This window comes from Styela clava, chromosome 13 (genome assembly GCF_964204865.1).
Source record: "Styela clava chromosome 13, kaStyClav1.hap1.2, whole genome shotgun sequence".
NCBI lineage: Eukaryota > Metazoa > Chordata > Ascidiacea > Stolidobranchia > Styelidae > Styela > Styela clava.
In genome coordinates, this window is record NC_135262.1 from 7914362 (window position 1) to 7923254 (window position 8893).

Genomic DNA, 8893 nt, shown 5'->3' on the forward strand with positions numbered 1-8893 from the left:
ATCCATATTGTAGTATCGACAACAATCATCCCGAAATAATTTTTGTCCATGAAAGACTTAAGTATACAAATATTCAACGTTAGAGTCGATAATATCGCACCACGCAATGTACAACATACAAAAATAGCACTATCAAATGAGGTCCGTATATGGCGGAGATAAACGTGTGATTGATCGGGAATAGTGTTGCCAGTGAAACAATATATAATCTGAAATTGGCTTTTGTCCGTTCGTTTATAAAAATTAGGTATCATTTTAGATTTTTATTGAGTTGATCTGATCGTATAAATTGGCATACTGCGCATTTGGTAAATGATACTTGTTTGCAGGGATGGCCAATTCGAATAAAGTATTCGAATATCTCGTCATTCGAATATCGGAATTCACGTTCATAAGAATATCGGATATTTGTGTGACGCCACACATTTTCGACGCCGCTTCCAAGACGTTTCCGTTGAATGACAACATTCTCGATAGAAACTTGCGCGTGATTGTTTTTATCATTCATCAGCGTAACAAGCTATTTAGGCCTGTAAACGCCTTTACGGTTGCGTTCTTTTCTCTAAAACGAAAATTTTCCACAAATTTGTTCCACGATAACGATAACATTTATTTTATTTTTGTACGCGCACGGAATTGTGAATCTGGTAAATACGTTCATCGGCGGCGAGTTTCTAAAGACAACGCAACTTTTTGATTGAAAAGGGACAGTTAAAAATACTGAAAAAAAAACTGTAAACAATATAAGTTTTATTGAGGCCCGCGAAAATTTAAAAAACGCTTTTCTAGGCAGTGAAAATCGCAAAATTCCGTGTGCCTCTGGCACACATTATGCTTGGTCGACGTTTAGAAACATATGGTCACTAATTGAGGGCGGGATTTGCCTGATTATCCATTACTTTAAATTGCCGTCGAATATTTTCTGTTAACACTATAAGAGGTTTAAAACGCGACTTTTTCCCGAGTTGTGAGGATGTATATAATTAATCTAAAGTATATTCAATCAATTTTATTGTAAGGAAATAAATTTTACTCTGAGATATTACAGCCTATTTATTAATATTCATTAACAAGTACATCTAAAAATCTGCCGAATTCGCAAAATACGGATTAAAACAATATTTAATCGGACAGTTTACCTCACGTTTTTATTTTTATGACCGCGGATTGCAATGGTATATAAGAGTGGTGAGGATTTTATTTTGTCGACGCAACCGCAGGTAAAATTGAAGACAATAAATTAATAAAGCAAGGCATTTTAAAAATGCCCGTGTCGGTCACGAATTCATCACTTTGCACAACAGAAAAATATATATTCGTTGTTATATTATTTGTTGTAAAAGTCGACTCTTTTAACAGGTGGCATAATCGCGGCGATGAATATGTATTTTTAAATTACTGCTAAACTTCATATGTATATTCATTGTATGAAATGAATTATACTCTACACTTAACAGGATTTTATATATTTATTTGAGATTTTTCTAACGGCGATAACGAGTTGGCAAGATTGCAAAAATACGTATTAAAATTAAATACATCAGGCAGTTTATCTCGTAATTTTAGGCCACAGATCGCCGTGGATCGAATAGTAATGTTTTTTTTGACGTAAGAAGAAGCAACCGCGAGTTAGGTTGGACACATTAAATTAATATAGAATGATATTTTAGAATCTCGTAGTTGTCATGGATTGAATATTTTACGTAACGGAATGATCATTATACGCTGACGGCTCTTTTAACGAGTGTGGAATCGCGGTGGGTGTTACAGGCGGCAATGGGAATTTCCCAATTCGAAAATCCAGGCTGCGCTCTGGCAGTGGTGGTCATCTATTCTCTACTAATTCATTTCTAATTCCAAACACAACAATATGTTACACACAATTACAATATGGTTCACATAAATCAATATACAAATATACTGGTAGGTATAGCCTAGCCTAGTAGAATACTCTAGGCTTAAATATTAGAATTTTTGAAGACATAATGGATTTTCGATTGTTGTTGCCTGTATTGCCAATAAATTTTATTACTCTCAGAAAATATACACAATCATCTGAATACAAATAGTATTTTTGTCAATAGACTTGACTATTATCGTAATATCATGGTGTACCAATGATAGAAAGCGTCGGACAACTCCTTAGCTATCTTTTCATATACGGTCATTTGTACAAAGTGAATAATTTTAATAAACTGACTGTGTCACAAGTTGCTATTTTTTTATTGATAGCTATAAACTATCAATTACTTTGTGTACATATACTGTTGGTTTGTGGCTTCATTCTGATATTTCTATTGAAGCTTATTTCCTAATTTACTGGGTTTTAATCAACTAAAACAAAAATGTGTTATTTTCGATTTTAGAATGTATTCGGAATTCCAGATTCGAAAACATTATTTTAGAATGTATTCGGAATAGTTTAGTATTCGGAAATCGAGTCAAATTGTTGAAGATATCGGTTTTAAAATTTGCTCGTTTTAATGTTTACCCCTTCACATGAATCGCAAAAAAATTCATAGAAACTGGAGAACACACATTTAATATAATACACACAAATTTAATAAATTTATTAACACACAATTAATATAAGGTTAAATACAAAAAAAAATTTATTGTAGATTTGCTAATATCGGCAAACAGATATTTTCGAATACGTAAACAGAAAATCGGAAACTTCCAGAACTTTGAATCAATGCAGAAAACCCGTATCCGATATTCCGAGATATGAGATTAAATCTCTGATCAGTCAATAAAAAAACTTCAAATGTAAAACTGTTTGCGAACCGTATCTGATACCGGCCTTTCCAATTCTAATAGCTAATTCTAATAGACTTTCAGAACAAGTGGCTGTTTGCAAACGTCCTTATAAGCGAAAATCTAAGACAACGCAGAGTCATGTAGCAAAAGCATTAACCGTTAAACTTGCTAAAAATATGGCTCTCAACATCGCTTGAAAATTTTTCAATAAAATGCTGGAGTACAGTATATAAATTAAAGGATTTTCATTGTTATGTCGAAAAAGATAAATGAATGTTGGTATATATCTCACAAAATAGAGATTGTGAAAAATAATTCAAACATAGGATTCTGGAATACATTGACTTTCATTTTTCACAGACGACGCCGTGCCACTTGTTTGTAGGTGGATCTTTTCCCATTCCTCGATTTCTGGGTAATGAGTCAGTAACAACGAGAATATACAAACCTGATTCTCCATTGTTTGGAACTATTCTCCCTCTCCACTTAATGTAGGATGTCGCTGTTCCGTCACGCATGAAAACTGCATTGGTCTGTTGAATACAAATATCGAATCTTAAATTAAAAAATCATTAGATGAGCTGTGATTTAACTTTGAAATCATAACAAACACTTACGAAAACATTGAATATATTATTGTTTACATTTTGTTTGTGGAAAATTATCGCTGTGAACTACTCACCGATATATCGACTTGCATGCCTGTCCAGATAAACGTACTTGCCGATATTTTTTTGGCGAATATCAGTCATCACGTCGTTCAAATGATGTTTGTTATAAGTATATGTCGGAAGTCACCTCGCATTGCTACGAAACAAGACAATTGGCCACGTAGTAGAATAATAACAATGCAAATAACTACGTAATGAATGTTTTTCCGAATTTCGCCCGGAAAATTCTTCCCTACTCTATACTTACTCTACTATAAATCTCTACCTGTGCAAAATTGTTGGTACTTATTTTAAGAGTGGTTTTACGAGTCGGCGCCTATAAACCGGTTTATATGTTTCAAACAATCATTTTAAATTAAAACATTCAACAATCTTTCATTTAAATGAACCGGTCTGCCAGTAGAAAAGTTTAGCCTACTCTATAACAGTTATTTTCTATTTCTCCTGCGAAGACAAAATGAACATTGAGTTATTTGATTAAAGACTTATATTTATCAAATCTCACACAATTCACAGCCATGAAAATTTGTCTGAAGAACACAAAAGTGTCTAAGCGGCTTCTAAATCCTTGATTGTTACGTCAAATTTTGCACTAATGCTGATTGGCCAATATTACGACAGTAAATAAGGAAGTCGATGAACGGGCGAACATCCATAATAATAATAAGAGGTTTATAAAGTTCTAGTACATAAATACGCTTCACAGACACGATGCTTATATTGAAGGAAAATTTAAATTGTTTTGCGACCCAGACTGGAGGGCCCTATATTTGCAGTCCCTTGCTCTAAGGCACGTATATGTCAAGACCTGTTAATATTTGTATTTTATGATGTGTTTTCACAGCTAAAATGATTTGCTTTGAACAAACAAGAGAGCAACGCTCAAATATATGGACACGTGGACTAGAGCGAAGCAGGGTTTACCTTTGACGTTACCGGTACCGTACCCTCAAAAAGTTCCGGGTTTTCAGTCGCAAGAATTTTCACAGTCAGCCGTCACGCTTGGCGGATTAAAAACCGTGTTCCCATATGTAAAAATTAATACAGCGCAATTTTGGATGAAATATTAGATCTCATAAGATTCATAGAAAATTCAGGAATAAATGAAAGTAATAGCTTTCGGGCAAAAAAATCAATCTTGAACCACTGAAAATTCCAAAGCAATTGGTCCAGTATTCGAAGAGAAAAGCGATTTTTTAATGATAATGACGAAAGAAAATAACAATAACAACAAAATTTTGAAACGATCGTTATGGCCACTAAACGTGTCCAAAAATAATCCTTTTTACACAGACACGGAATGGTTTGGGAAGACTAAAAACAATTTACTACGTCTCTGGTGAGTTGGCGTATTGATGGACATGGAGTTTGGGATGCGATAGTTTTATCTCTCAAAAAACTTCGGTCAATTGGATTAAGGTTTATACTGTAAGACAATAAACCGCCCATGGACTATTAAGGTGTTTCTAGTCTAAATCATTATAATCGCAACCTGAACTATAACCTCGAAGCCTATTTCTTACCTTGTATGTCTAATCCCAGATTCTTCTTTTTTGACATTTATGGCTTCCAGATGTATGCAGAATCGTATGACACCCCTATTATTTTTCACTTTGTTGGAAATACCTAATACTAATCACATTAACAGTCGTAACTAATTTCCGACTATCAAATAAGCCATTAGGTTATGGTTAGCTATTTTCGACGCACCCACTCGGAAAAATACATTATCTGGAAATCGAAAAATGAACGCTGCACAGTTGAAATTCAGATTACAAAGAGCTAATTAGCTCTAAAATCTATTCTAACGAACTGTGGCATATTTGAAAGCTCTGTGAACCTTTTAGCGACAGTATTCCTAATTAACAAATGAAATACAACTTGTTACTGAGACTCGTGGAAATGTAGGAATTAGGACAACTTTCTATACCGCAAGTCAAGTCGCTCATGCCGATGTCGAGTTATTTCGTTTTCCACTTTCATTGCCTTTGTTCTCCAGTTTTAATTATATGACACCTGCTCTAAGTCTAGCCGTCCAATGCGGCCCAACTTTGTATATCTATTTTTATTCATGTCATACGATCTTATGGATATATTCCTATGAATCATTACACAGGGAAAAATACCATGTTTATACTGGAACAATTCGTCACGAAAAGGTATCGCAAATAAAATTTTCACTATTGAAACAGAGAAATTTTTCTAAGACATAAACAAAACTTGTGAAGATTCAATAAAAGCAAGCTTTGCCATAAGTGAGATTATTGCGATAAGTGAGATCGTCGCGTTCTTTCGTCGAGGGATGCTTTATTTAAGAGTGTATGTTGAAGGCTTGTGAAATAATTTTAACAATGAAAGTTAACAAATCCGCCTTTCGCACACGACTAACGGACGAGAGTTTGTATGCTGTCTAAAGACCAGCAAACCAACGCAAATTAAGGCCAAACATCGAGTCTCTCTCCGCTACAAAACGGTGCCAAATAACCAACACAAGTAAACGATTATGTTTCATGTCTTGCTTGTTGTAAGATTCAAGGGCAATTCCAACAAATATAGTCAGATTTACTTTGTTAATTTTTGTATAACAATTTTGTATATAATTTGTTAGTTTGCGTCCCGCGTCGTCAATAAATTTCAGAAAGTGGCCCGCGACATATTTTGAGTTGGAGACCCCTGGTTTAGGCAGCAAAAATCGCCCAGCTTCACAAAACTGACAAATTCCTCAAAACCAACTGGAAACGTCACAGTGATTACAAGTAAAAAAGCTCTTGTACGAGACGACCAATCCAGCTTTTTAACTGTTGTAACGTCGCCCTCCAAGATCAGTCTTTCAAAATCGGTAACAGCGAAATGACTTGCAAAATGACCATTATGACAAGGTATTAAATCTCCGGTTCGCTTTATAAAATAGGCACGGTGGTATACACCTGGCCACACATGATTTATTTGCGAAAAAATTGTATTTGAACGAAGTACACTAGCATGCAAAAAGTACATATCACGAATGCTCCATATATTTTCATGTATTCCATAATTAGGTAGTGAGATACTTTGCAGACTCGAAGTGATAACATTATCCCAAACTATTTCTTTGCATACCATATCTCAGAGCCTTTGATGTAGCAAGGCTGCCCAACCCGCGGCCGGCCGAACTGTTTTTTTGCGGCCCGCCCTATAAAGTTTGTAAGAAGACTATTTAAATTTTCACTATGTTATATATAAATATACAGGCTTAAGTATGTTTGGTGATTTTGGTGTGATTATTCCTGCCATCTATCCACATTCAAGTCTTGCACCCTGGTGGACATCGACGTCAGTTTTTTTTTATTTCTGGAATTTATTTTTGGATATTGTGCGATCATTGAATGAATTTGGAGCCTAAATTTGCAAATTAATTCATTCTAATTTCTGATTGCTTTCTTTCGTGTCGACTTCGATGGCCAACGTGTCAAGAAAAGTCAACAATATCTTTGGTTGATCTTTGATCCCGGGACTCGTTGTCCTTTTATTTTTAATTTTATATTTATTTGTATTTTTGTTTATTTTATGTTGGTGTTAAATAGGATTTCGGGAAATGTCGTAACTGAGTATTCGTCAATAATTCTAATGAAATTGATAATTCTGATAATATTCGACTTGATATTCGAATAATTTGCCAGCCCTACCCTGTTACCAGAAAGCAATTATTAACTTGATTGATTTCATGTTAATGAACCTGCCCTTTATGTATTATGTAAATTACCGAAATTAGGAATTAGCTGGTATTAATGTTTGGTATAAACGTTTGCGGCCCGCAAGGAATTTCGTCATGTAAAAGTGGCCCGCGAGACCAAAAAGGTTGGGCAGGCCTGTACTACATGATAACATGTCCCGCTTCCTTATGTACAAACTGAATTTACCTTTGATTTGAATCGATAACTGAAACCAACTTCTCATCGCTCCTGACTGAGCAGACACAGTCTATGTATGACTCATAATTCTCGTCTGCAAGTTTGCACATTTTATCAGGGTGAAATATACTATAGCAGTGTCCCAAGTCCCAGATAAGTTCCGGTGAATTATTGGAATACAATACGATAGCGAAAAATTTTTCCTGCTAATCCTTTAATTCTGATCAAAAGATAACCGGGTTAGAAAAGTGAAAATCGTGATATATATTTGTAGCCAAACTTTAGCAAAAATAACTGCATGAAATATAGTTAGGCGTAGAAACTGTCGACAAAAACTACAGTATTTTGCTCGATGGATTATTAAAGAAAATAAATTAAAAACTATTTGGGCGACAGCAAAATGTTGCCCAAATATTTCTGTCGCCCAAATACAGCGAAAGTAACCCCGTGTTGTCGATCAAATCGATAAAATAAATGTATATATATATATATCGTATGCTTGTGAATATGCCATTGCATGCTTGGTTGTTCGCCTACACGCAGGCGATTTCTCTGTGTCAAAAGTATCGCATGTTTTGTGATTGCTTATTTTATTTTTAAAATGGTTCCCCTAAAAACCGGCTAAAATAAATCAAATTCACTGTGAAGTAAGTTAAGTATGACCAAAACACGACCAAGTGTGACAACCTGTATTGGCGTGTATTTATGGAACAATTCGAGTTTGGGTCTCATTGATATGTCGTAAAAGACATAGCTCGTTCGTCCAGTACAAAAATATTACACCTGTCGTATTACACCATCGACAAAATCCACCAGGCTGAGTCTTCGTTATAGGGCCTAGGCTGAATAAAATCGACTTTGATGAACTTAATACCACGCTTTTAGTTATAGAGTTAATATATAAATGTTGACTAAGTGTTCTAAGCGGTTTAGTAAAATTGACGATTTTTTTCAATGACATCCGTGGCGGAAATAGCTTGAGTATGTCACAAAACCTTCTTACAACAATAATAATAATTGAAAATTGATATATTTGGCGTATGGTTATGTCGAACAAAGAGTCTTAGCTCCCGATGGGTTTGGAAGTTTTTTTCACAATTTACTGCAATCTGTTACTGTCAACGTCTTGCATTGCGAGACATAAATAAATACTTAGGTGAATTCCAATCGATTGCGAAGTATGTGACTGTGTATTTATACTGAGTTGCATTAAATTTTAACGAATACAAAATTGGTATACTCATTAGGAATCTTTTTGTGGGACTATTTCAAAACAAGTCTAGTAAACTAATTGCTTTGAGAAATTTCTCCAACAATACCGCATACCGCAAGTAGAACATGAGCTTATGTTATTGACACTGTGATTCACTCAATAACCAAATTCACAAAATAATCAAATAAGATTATTATAAGAGATTATTGTAACCACGATGAGTCAATATCGGCAATACATTGCAATATTAAGAAAATAGCTTACTTGTGCATGAACAATGAATATACATTGAATAATATGACCGTTTTGTGTTTATTATATACACGATATTTTACGACATTCTTATTTACTCATTCATT